This window comes from Struthio camelus, chromosome 2 (genome assembly GCF_040807025.1).
Source record: "Struthio camelus isolate bStrCam1 chromosome 2, bStrCam1.hap1, whole genome shotgun sequence".
NCBI lineage: Eukaryota > Metazoa > Chordata > Aves > Struthioniformes > Struthionidae > Struthio > Struthio camelus.
In genome coordinates, this window is record NC_090943.1 from 8214890 (window position 1) to 8227242 (window position 12353).

General features: G+C 46.3%; 1 protein-coding gene across 3 annotated transcripts in view; it reads right to left on the reverse strand.

Annotated features, from left to right (window-relative positions):
- PRKAG2 (protein kinase AMP-activated non-catalytic subunit gamma 2) overlaps positions 1-12353 on the reverse strand; it is a 290028-nt gene that overhangs the window by 236190 nt on the left and 41485 nt on the right. The window lies entirely within an intron of this gene.

The window sequence follows — 12353 nt, forward strand, 5'->3', positions numbered from 1 at the left end:
AGCAAGAACCCACAAATGAAGCATCACTTGTTTGACTCCTAACGCCAAAGTCCTCGTCAACAGTTGCCCGGGCTTCCAGACGTGTCCCAAACAGCCCACTCTCAACCGGGGGGAGCACCTCAAGCCCCAGGCCTGCTGCACTCTGCCGACCGGCCCGGCACATCATTATCACCCTGACAGGGCTCAGTTCAATAAAGTGCATGGGGGCACGTGGCCCCAACACTGCACGCGAGGCAGCCGCGGCCGCTGCTTACCTGCAAAAGCTGCCGGGACCTGCATCTGCTGCCTGTCGTTACACGATTCCGGGGCAAAAGTTCCCCCCAGATCTGCGAGAAACCACAGTCAAAGTCTCTCTTCCGTCAGGAATTCAAGCCCTGTCCTCCTCCCTAAGGATGAGACACACTACAGCACTAAAGGTTGTCCTGCCAGCGCCTTCTTGGGCAGCTGAGCCTGAAAACGTGACAGCAGAACGTCTCAAATTAGCAGGAGCATGGGGGCTGGCAGAGTGCCAGGAGCATTTTGGATCAATTGGTTTCATTGCCTGGATGTCTAGCTCAGCATTTTCCCCTTGAAATTCCCTTTTAACATTCTTGCTCTTTATTTGACTATCATTTATTGTTTAATGCACCAAATTTGGGACAACTCTGCCAGCATTTGTGAACTGGCAAATAACGTACTAACGTTACCGAGCTGTCTGGCCTTTCCGTTTTCCACTCACAAGGACATCTGTCTGTTAAGTGTCACCATTTTTAATTTACGACTCAACAGCTACTGCGCATTATTTACAGACAGAATCCAGCCATCCTGCTTGATTATTGTATAGGCATCTTCCTGGCACTTATTTTAATTCTCCCGGGATAGTACTTATGATTACAAGGTGTGCCAATATTAAAATCCCATCAAGAACGCTTTCATTGACTGTATTAGCTTGTAGGCATCTGAGAATCATTTCCAGCTGCAACTCAGATTAGTAAAATCAGGCAGTACAGCTGAAGAAACAGCCCTAGCGAAAACCAGAAGTCGGCGGTGATGTCCCGGTTTCATATCTATCATCGTTTCTAACCAAAAACATAACTGTGTTGCAAAAATACTCAAGGCTGCAACCAGAATGCTAAGTTATGTCATACCAATCTAAAAAAATGAATCAAAATGATCAATTTTTTCTAAACATTCATGGCAAGGCCATTTCCATACCTCAAAATACCACTTTGTTATATTCTGTTGGCTTTAATCACTATGTTACAGTACTCTATTGGATAATGTGTGTCTGAAAACTTGCTGGAGCTTACAGAAATCACACTGTAAGCACCCAACCGCTTCCTCGCAGCTGTCAGCACTAGATTAGCTTCTGAACAGGAAGAAGTCCCATAAACAGCAGGATCGTCTGTTTTGATGGTTGGGGGCTGCAGTCTTGTTTCTTGGGCAACATTCAGTAATTTAGAGCATACTCTTACGTGCTTGATAAAATGACTTTTCCTTCTCTTTCTAGTATTTCTGAGTCTATGCAGATTTTCCAACCAGAGCAGAACTGGGCATCAGAGCAGTAGGCTGGCAGTGGCCTCAGGTCTCACTCCCCGCCTCTAAGCTGACTTGCTGCACGACCCTTGGCAAAACAGTGTGTTTCAATCTGGCAGGTTTTATCACTTGCTTCTACAGATTTATCAGCAAGAATGGCTTTTTCCACACCAGGCTGTGCAGCCACCTTTGCAGTGACACGCAGTAGTAACAGTACTAACAGGAATGGCAACAACTGTTCCTCATTTGTACCTATTTATGGAAAAGGAATATTCATTAATAGTTGTTCTCCTAACTTTTCTGTGTATGGGATCTTCTGCCTCACACCTCTAATTTCTTCCCTCCCGTTTTGCTGTTGTTGCTGTTTGTGACTTCTTTAGACTATTTACGATTCAGCAATACCACTTTTTTACAGAACGTTATGCAGCTTAGATTTGACTATAATATAAAGATGATAATACAATATTAGATAGGCATCATATAAAAACCTAAGTTAGGATTTGGCCAGGACACCAAGAGTAAGTATGGCAAGCAGTACCTTTGGATTTCAATCAGTGACTAGTGGTTGAGGGCTAGCCAAACCACTATAAAGTCCTCCAGCCTTGCCCTTTGTGTTGCATACTTCCACCATGCTCCTGGCCAAGGATAACCCACCCCTACAGTTCACGAAAATATTCTGAAGAGAGAATTTTATTTATTTATTTTAGAATGTGCTTATTATTACATGAATGCATTATTAGCAGCAGCTTTTCAAGAATGCATAAACTGTCAGATATTTTGGAAGAAAAAAAGAATGAGGACTCACATCTACAAAATACTCCTGGACTACCTGCCCTAGCGCTTGAAGTGAAAACATTGAGGGTGTGGCATAATACACCAATTATAATGTCCAGAAACAGAATAAACATTTCCAACCAGGTACAGCTTAACATATTTGTTTCTCCAGGACCACTGCCTCTCTTTCTTCAATACCAAGAAGGTTTTTTTCTTCATTTTGAAAACAAATTTCCCAATCCCTCAGCCTTGCACTCTAATGGGCCTGGAATATGAAAATCTAACAAACTTCAGGCAAACCTTTCCTTGGGGACCTCCTGCTGAAACTCTGACAGCACACTGGCATGTGTAATAAACTCTTTCACTTCAGCTAAAGTTTTTGCACAAGGTCTTTCTCTACAAAATTCACCCTTCGGTGTTAGAGCCCGATTACCTCTCTTAGGACCCTCCGTACAGAGTCCCAGTAGCTCATAGGCTGACCATTATTATTGGCACTCAAATTTTAAGAGCAGACCTCCTGAGCAGATAAGAGCATACTCCTGAAAAGGAATATGAGAAATATCTTTAACTTGCACTATGCAATAAAACATTTCATTGCTTTTAGAAGCTAGGCTGTTAAGTCAGACTTTTAATTGTGTAATACAGTGGCCACATCTTAAATATTGGTAGATATAGAGCATTTTGATTTATTTTCTCTAGGGCAGGAGGAAGGGAAGAGAGGCAGAAGGGAATCGGGAGGAGAAAATTAATCCCCCAAAACTGCCTGGTATATTCCATTTCAAATGTTAGATTTCAAAGTCATGGATGGAAGCAACCACTGACTGGGGCTATATTTATAATTAGAATGGAGCTTAATAATTTGCTTATTTTTAGGTAAGAATAATAGCTATTCCCCTTTCTTCTTCTGATCCTAACAGGTGTGCTCCCTATAGACTGATGCAGCCCAGCCTATAACACTGACAGGAGCGCATCACAGAGCTATATGGCCCGAGCGCGATCTACAGGGACTTTGGGTTTTGTTGCTTTTTCCTAACATCCCAGAGGTATTAGCAGTGCATTTCCAAAGTGGAATTTCCTTCCCTGGGGTCCAGTCCGACATCCACTCCAGTCCACGATGATTCAGGTATCATGTCAGGCTCTGGACAACACCCCAGCTGAAAGCCAGCCCAGCCAGTATCCCAATAGCCTTTAGGTAGCTGTCTGTGGTCGCTTTAGCTGCAGTTTTCCAAGACAAGGCTTGCCGAGACAAGTGATTCAAAGCCATCCATGGAAAACTGAACACCAATAACATCCGTTTATTTATTACATGGCTAACCTTCTTCCTGAATTTGTATCTCATATCAATTTTACAAAAATAATTAGGTTTATGAGGCTCAGTGCTACAGTTTGAGGTTCATGTACTAAAAGGACACGTGTTATGTTCTAGTATGGACTGAATATTGGATCACTGAGAGAAGAGGTGATTCACATGCTCAGGGTTAAAGCAAGTGCAAGATTTGGGGACAGAAAGGATTTCCTTTTCTTCCATCCTTCCTGCCCCCAAGTTGGAAGGTGAAAGTGGGGTTGTTTTTGTCTTTTTATGTGTGGTCCCTTTTCCAGGGCCACTTGAGAAATTCAGCTGACAAATTCTTCCTGCCAGGAAAGTAAATTTGGAAGTAAAAAACAGGTAGTAGTCTTGATTACTCTAGACTCCTTCTTGGAGTGTTTTATGGTTGTGGCTTTTGGTTTTCACGACAGGTCTAAACTTTGTTATTAGAAGCTCTGAAATATGCTGTGGATTGGTGGCTGCATGCATGCGTGCCCGCCCATGAAAGGGGTGTAGCAGATGTCCTGTAGATCCTTCTAGCATGAAGCCCTGCTATTCAGTCTTTGGAGACACCCAATAACAATTCTGACAGATGAGCACCTCTTAAGAAAGAATTAATTGAAGTTATTCACATTGAAAAAAAAGCAAACACAGCAAGTTTCTTTCTGACACATACATATGCACAACCACAACAACGTTCTCACTGGCAACAAGTACCAATGCACATAGATCTTTTTAAGAAACTCAATTTGTTGTTCTAAGCAACCACTAGCTCAGCTTGTTCCTCCGCATGTAACCACAAACATGCAGCTGCTTAAATTAAGCTTTCATGCCAAACTCATCTCTTTTTCCGCAGAGGAAATGAGGTAGCAGGATAATGCAGAGCAGTCCACAGTGACTGTACCCCACAGCTAAACTTCTTAAGTTTAGAAAAATCACGGAGATCCTGTGTTAACTACTGAGAATGCTCCAGCACAAGCTGGCAGCTGTTATACCTTACAGAACTAGCTTTCAAGTGATAAATTTGATATATTGCATCAGCTACAGCCACCATGCTCAAGATGGGGTTGTATCTGTATCCAGCGTCTGCCAGTTCCCATTGTAAGAGCCTGTTTTAAACTGACTCTAATCTTTGCCAAACTTTAATGAGAAAGGGCAGAAGTTTTCCAAGGCCATGTCTGCCCCAAATAGGAACTGTCTGGGAAAATATCAGCCAAAATATTTCAGTCATTTTTAAAAAGTGTCACTGAAAATATGTCATTTCCTTATAGCTTAAACAATTTTATTGTGAATTTAAGAGGGAAATTTCTAGCTCCTCCTTCATTTGGATCAAAGACTTTCTATTTGGAGGGACAAACTGTGCATCAGGGATTTACTTTGCTGTCCTTACAAAAATGCATCTAAACTTGGCAACATTATAGAGGCACATTGACACAGTGGACAAGTACTGGCAGCAGTGGAGACTGGCAGTGGGTGCTGGACAAACTGACATCCTCAGAAGAAGAAAAAAGAGAAGAAGCATGGCAGAGAATTTAGCTGAACTAGATAATAAACAGCTAAGGTGTCTGGAAACACCTCCAAAGAAGCAAGGGATTGAGAAGTAGAGGTCAGAATCTAACACTTGCTAGGGAAGGGGCCTGAAATTGTGTTCAGATGTCCACAAAATGGAAGCTGCGATTAGGAAAGTCATAAGGTAGAGAGAGTACAGAGAGATACATAGGTCGAAGGGCATTGGATGTGAGTGAGACAGCTTTGCCAGGAATGGGCAGAAGAGTCTGTTCACTATATCAGCATCCTCCAAAACACAAACACGGAACAGAACTGATTCTTCCTGCAGAAAATAAAGACAATGGGATTGGGTCATCTGACATTATGGGAAAGGAGTCAACTCAAGATTAAGACACCTAAACTCAGACGTGTCAGCATAGGTGTCTACACATGATAGTGTTTAAACTAGCAGAATAGTAAATGGATATTATTAAGAGTGGCATTCAGTTGCCTAAAGAGAGATCCCCATTGTCATCTGAGACAAGAGAAGTTATTTAAGGCAGGGGGCTGGCAGATCTGCCACAGGATCTGTATATGACCTGTGTTCTACAGGAGCACACAGATTTGTATGGCATTCTTTCACCGGGGCTGTGCTAATCTTCTTTGTACTTGACTTGCTAATCTTCTTTGTACGCTTTGTACTATCCAAAGAGAGGACAAAAGGTTGCTTGTGGCGCCCACTGTTAGCGTACATGCAAGCAAGAAAGTTGAAGGCCTGGCAGGATACTTTAGCACAGCTCAAATGGTGTATTACAGACTTACACACGGGCAGCTGAACCAAGAGCTTTACCTAAATGTACCTGTAGAAGAGAAAGGAACTTAAGTTAGACAAGCTTCCTTTATCTAACATTTCCTAATTTTTGAGGTCGTGATTTTGTAACCTTACTAATGATCTTTCATAATGAGCGCAGCGAACAGAGGCAGCGAACAGAGGCAGCAGTTTGCACAGCAGTTTGCGCAGCAGTTCGCGCAGAAGGGCGCCAGAAGGCAAAGAAGGCACCTCTCCATTTTGCACACTTTGCACAGTGGTGTGTCCTTCCCCGGGGCATGGTCATGACACGCCGCAGAGCACGTTCCCCAGTGGCTGCGGGAGGTGCTGCATCGGCTGTGTCTGAGGCCTCAACCCAGACAGACCCTCAGACAGCAGATGCAGCTCTGCAGGTGTCAGGCTGCAGGCAGTGCCTGGGGCCTCTCCGCGAGGCCTGGGCTGACAGACAGCTCTCCTGTGTGAGGTGTGCTGTGCTTGACCAGTTGCGTCACCAGATAAAGGAGTTACGGGAGGAGGTTAGTAGGCTGCGTAGCATCCGAGAGGATGAGCGGGAGATTGACAGGGCGTTCTCGGAGACTGTTCAGCTCCGGGAGTCCCCACCCCCCACTGCAGCGGAGGTGTCAGAGGGCTCTGTACCGTGTGTAAAGGTGCATCATAACGCTGTTGAAGAGGGCTGGAAGCTGGTGACCTCTCGTAGAAGGAGAAAGGCTCTTGCTCCTCCTCAAGACTTACCCTTGAAGAACAAGTTTAGCGCCCTCCAAGCCGAGGAGGAGCTGGGCATGGCTCCAAGGGAGGCAACTGGCCTGGCAGACCCTGTGCCGTGCAGGAACCCCCGGAAGAAACGGCGAGTGATTGTTGTGGGTGACTCCCTGCTGCAGGGGACAGAGGCACCTCTCTGCCGACCTGATCTCTTGTCCAGAGAGGTTTGCTGCCTGCCAGGGGCTCGAATAAGAGATGTCGTGGAAAGACTGCCAAGGCTTGTCCATGCATCGGACTACTATCCTCTGCTGATCTTCCATGTGGGCGCTAACGATACAAAAGGCAAATTGGAAACCATCAAATGGGACTTCAGAGCTCTGGGAATGGTGGTGAAGGGTCTGGGAGCCCAGGTGGTTTTCTCCTCAATCTTGCCCGTGAGGGGAAAGGACGGGAGGAGGAGTAGACGAGTTTTCCAAGTTAACAGCTGGCTGCGCCGCTGGTGTTGGCAACAGGGCTTTGGTTTCTATGACCATGGGACCCTGTCTGAAGATCAACAGCTGATGGGGAGCGATGGGATCCACCTTACCAAGCGGGGCACGTGTGTCTTTGCCAACAGTTTGGCCAGCCTGGTAAGGAGGGCTTTAAACTAGGCAAGATGGGGGAAGGGGAGTGGTATAGTGGCAGAGGAGTCAGTAAAACACCGCTCAAGTCAGGATGCCTCCAGCGGGTGCATACAACCAGGGGAGACAGCATGGAACATGGCTATGGAGGATCCTCTTGCATCTCTCCTGGGAAGCCTGCGTGCTTGACTGGCTCTCTCAAATGCCTGTATACCAATGCACGCAGCATGGGGAATAAGCAGGAAGAGTTAGAGATCTGTGTGCGGTCGCAGGGCCATGATCTCATTGCAGTGACAGAGACATGGTGGGATAGTTCACATGACTGGGATGCTGTCATGGATGGCTACGTGCTTTTTAGGAAAGACAGGCCAGGCAGGCGAGGTGGTGGAGTTGCTCTTTATGTGAGGGAGCAGCTAGAATGTATGGAGCTCTGCCTCGGGGTGGATGAAGAGCAAGTTGAGAGCCTACGGGTAAGGATTAAAGGGCAGGGTAACATGGGTGACACTGTTGTGGGGGTCTACTACAGGCTACCTGACCAGGAGGAAGTCATCGATGAGGCCTTCTACAGACAGCTGGAAGTAGCCTCACGATCACAGGCCCTGGTTCTCATGGGAGACTTCAACCACCCTGACATCTGCTGGGAAGACAGCACAGCTAGGCACAAACAGTCAAAGAGGTTCCTGCAAAGCATTGATGATAATTTCTTGACCCAGGTGGTGGAGACGCCAACGAGGAGAGGTGCAATGCTAGACCTTGTACTAACGAACAAAGAAGGTCTAGTTGGAGAGGTGAAGGTTGGGGGCAGCCTTGGCTGCAGTGACCATGAGATGGTGGAGTTCAGGATCCTACGAGGAGGGAGCAGGGCAATGAGTAGGATTGCAACGCTGGACTTCAGGAGAGCTGACTTTGGCCTCTTCAGGGACCTACTTAGGGGAATCTCCTGGGGTAGGGCCCTAGAAGGAAGAGGGGTCCAGGAGAGCTGGTTAATCTTCAAGCATCACCTCCTCCAGGCCCAAGATCAGTGCATCCCTCTGAGGAAGAAGTCCAGCAAAGCGGGCAGGAGACCTGCATGGATGAGCAAGGAACTCCTGGCCAAACTCCAGCAGAAGAAGGAAGTGTACAGAATGTGGGAAAGGGGACAGGCCACTTGGGAGGAATACAGGGACATTGTCAGAGCGTGCAGGGATGCGACAAGGAAGGCTAAGGCCCAGTTGGAATTAAATCTGGCAAGGGATGTCAAGGACAACAAGAAGGGGTTCTTCACATACATCAATAGCAAAAGGAAGACTAGGGAAAACGTGGGCCCGCTGCTGAATGGGGCGGGTGCCCTGGTGACAAAGGATACAGAGAAGGCAGAGTTATTGAATGCCTTCTTTGCTTCCATCTTCACTGCTAAGGCCAGTCCTGAGGAATTCCAGACCTTGGAGACAAGAGAGGAAGGCTGGAGAAAGGAAGACTCTCCCTTGGTGGAGGAGGATCGGGTTAGAGATCTTTTGTCCAAACTTGACATCCATAAATCCATGGGCCCCGATGGGATGCACCCACGAGTGCTGAGGGAGCTGGCGGATGTTATCGCTAGGCCATTCTCCATCATCTTGGAAAGGTCCTGGAGATCAGGAGAGGTGCCTGAGGACTGGAAGAAAGCCAATGTCACGCCAGTCTTCAAAAAGGGCAAGAAGGAGGAGCCAGGAAACTACAGGCCTGTCAGCCTCCCCTCCATCCCTGGAAAGGTGATGGAACAGCTCCTCCTGGAGGTCCTCACTAAGCATCTGGAGGACAGGAAGGTGATCAGGAGTAGTCAGCATGGATTCACCAAAGGGAAATCATGCTTGACCAATCTGATAGCCTTCTATGACGGAATGACTGGCTGGGTAGATGAGGGCAGAGCAGTGGATGTTGTCTTTCTGGACTTCAGCAAGGCTTTTGACACTGTCTCCCATCACATCCTTGTAGGTAAACTCAGGAAGTGTGGGCTAGATGAGTAGACAGTGAGGTGGATTGAGAACTGGCTGGATGGCCGAGCTCAGAGGGTTGTGGTCAGTGGTGCAGTCTGGTTGGAGGCCTGTGGCTAGTGGTGTCCCCCAGGGGTCAGTCCTGGGTCCAGTCTTGTTCAATATATTCATCAATGACCTGGAGGAAGGGACAGAGTGCACCCTCAGCAAGTTTGCTGATGATACTAAACTGGGGGGAGAGGCTAACACACCAGAAGACTGTGCTGCCATTCAGAGGGACCTGGACAGGCTGGAGAGCTGGGCGGAGAGGAACCTCCTGAAGTTCAACAAAGGCAAGTGCAAGGTCCTGCACCTAGGCAGGAATAACCCCATGCACCAGTACAGGCTGGGGGTTGACCTGTTGGAAAGTAGCTCTGCCGAGAAGGACCTGGGAGTGCTGGTGGACAACAAGTTAAACATGAGCCAGCAGTGTGCCCTTGTGGCCAAGAAGGCAAATGGTCTCCTGGGGTGCATTAGGCAGAGTGTTGCCAGCAGGTCGAGGGAGGTGATCCTGCCCCTCTCCTCAGCCCTGGTGAGGCCTCACCTGGAGTACTGTGTCCAGTTCTGGGCTCTCCAGTCCAAGAGAGACATGGCGCTACTGGAGAGAGTCCAGCGGAGGGCTACAAAGATGATGAGGGGACTGGTGCACCTCTCCTATGAAGAAAGGCTGAGGGAGCTGGGCCTGTTCAGCCTGGAGAAGAGAAGATTGAGAGGGGATCTCATCCATGTGTACAAGTATCTGAAGGGGGAGTGTCAAGAGGATGATGAGGCCAGCCTCTTCTCCGTGGTGCCCAGCAACAGGACAAGAGGCAACGGGCAGAAACTGAACCACAGGAAATTCCATCTGAACCTGAGAAAAAACTTCTTCCCTGTGAGGGTGACAGAGCATTGGAACAGGTTGCCCAGAGAGGTAGTGGAGTCTCCTTCCCTGGAGATATTCAGAACCCGTCTGGATGTGATCCTGGGCAATATGCTCTAGGTGACCCTGCTTGAACAGGGAGGTTGGACTAGATGATCTCCAGAGGTCCCTTCCAACCTAAACGATTCTGTGATTCTTTCAACACTCACTCCTCTTGGATTCGTAATTATCCATAAGGCAACACTGTGCATACATAATCAATGCACAGCCTGTTCCTTAATAATATGTACCTTGGCCAATTAAAGCAACCCCGCACTGGTTTTCCCAATCACTAAAGACAAATATGGTCAAACAAATTATTCTTGAAAGACGATAGCAAGGCAAGATCTCCCACTGAGAACGGGCCAGTCCAGTCTAGTTTGATTTCTTCGCCTCCTGTTTTGTATGTGCTTGAGAAGCGCTTAGGAGGAATTCAAACTAACTGCAAACTCTTTATATATCTTATAAAGACCAAAGAGGAAGATTGAAACACTGTTAAGTTAGTGAAGAGACAGAATGGAAATCTCCACGTTGCACACTATGCTAACCACGAGCAAACTTTGTTTGAAACATCAAACAAAAGATCAAGTAGTTCAGACCCAAAACCTCATGTGGACATTTGGCAATCACCAATCTCTGCGCAAAAGAAAAAAGAAAACATGGCTCTTTGTACGGCTTTTATAGCTGTTTACTTTCTGGCCTGATTCCCCAGTTCCTGAGTGCTTATAATGCTTTCTGTAACTACAGAGTTGCAAAGGTTTGAGAAGTCTGCTAGACCTTGGGTCAACAGTGCAAAAAACAAACAACAAAAGAAGAGATCAGATCTTCAAAGAGGAAGAGGAAGGAAATCAAGGTTCAAAAAAAAAAAAGATGCAGATAATGTATCGCTCACCAGTTTACTTTGGCAAAAAAGTAATATCCTATGAGACTATTCATGAAAGAGAACAGAAGCTTAAACTTTCCCCATGGAAGGAAACATCCTATCTTTTTCATTAAGGATGGGCTATGTGGGCTTCCATGGAGCCACTGAAGGGCAGTTTGTCCAGTCCTTCTCCTGTTTGGTGACCAGCATCTAAGCACCTCCCTCACACTAACCAGCACATCTGTTTGCACTTCTTTCCATGATCAGATGTGACATGCTCACATGATGAGCACCAAGATGACCTTCCTCCTCACGCAGGTGATCTGACACAAAGAAATAAACTGCCGAAGCCCTTTGGAAAAGCAAGAGGGGCAGGTGAAAGGTTCTGATAGACTGTATCCAGCTATGTTTTGCCATCCCCAGCTTTAAGTATGGAAAATATTTGGAATGTTTATTGTTGGCAATATACCCAAAGCTAGAACAAATCATGCATTTCAGAAAAGGAAAAGCTTAACATCTTCAATGAGCAAGAATCACACTTCACACACACTCAGGAGACATCTGCAAGAGAAAAACATCAAAAGATTTCATCCATTCTGCATGTCCCAACCTGGGGATACAGGGCTTGGCCAGGACTTCCCTCAAAATTGTTCTTTGCATCCCTTATAATCAGGGGACCCCGGACACAGCAACTGAGGTCAACAAGAATTTCTCTCAATGCTTCCCTTGCTGATTCCAGACAGAGGAGGAAGATGAAGCCTGACAGGAAAGCAAACGAGTAAAAGAGAGTGACAGCAATCGTGAGAGTCAAGGAGTAATGACAAGTGAAGGGGACAGAAGAACTGGGTGGGGAAACAGACAAAAAAGATGGGCATGAACAGAGGCAAGGGAACAGGAGAATATGAGAAAAATGGCTCTGGAGCTAGACAAATGTCTACAGAAATGAGTAAGAGCAGACAGAATATGAGGCAAGACTTAGAGGATGGAAAAAAATGGCAGAAATGTCAGAACCAAGCACATCTGTCATTTCTGAAATAACAGAGTTACAGACTTCTGCTGTTACCAGTTCACTCGGTCTGCTCAGGTAACCAGATGTCTGGTCTTTGGCTACAGGGATCTGAACTGTTTACGAATTAAGCTGCAAATCAATATTGTCACACATTATGGAATATCTGCTCCTTCAGTTCCCTGTAGTATTAGGAAATTGCGGTAAAAAAATACGGTAAAAAACATGAGAGCTGCTAGGTGAAGAAATGTTCAAATTAATTCCAGAATGTAAATAAACCTCCTACCATACATACAGAAAGGTTAAATTAAAGCTGTCCTCAGCTTTTTAGGCCTGACTTTGTAACTGTACAACATTTCAATATA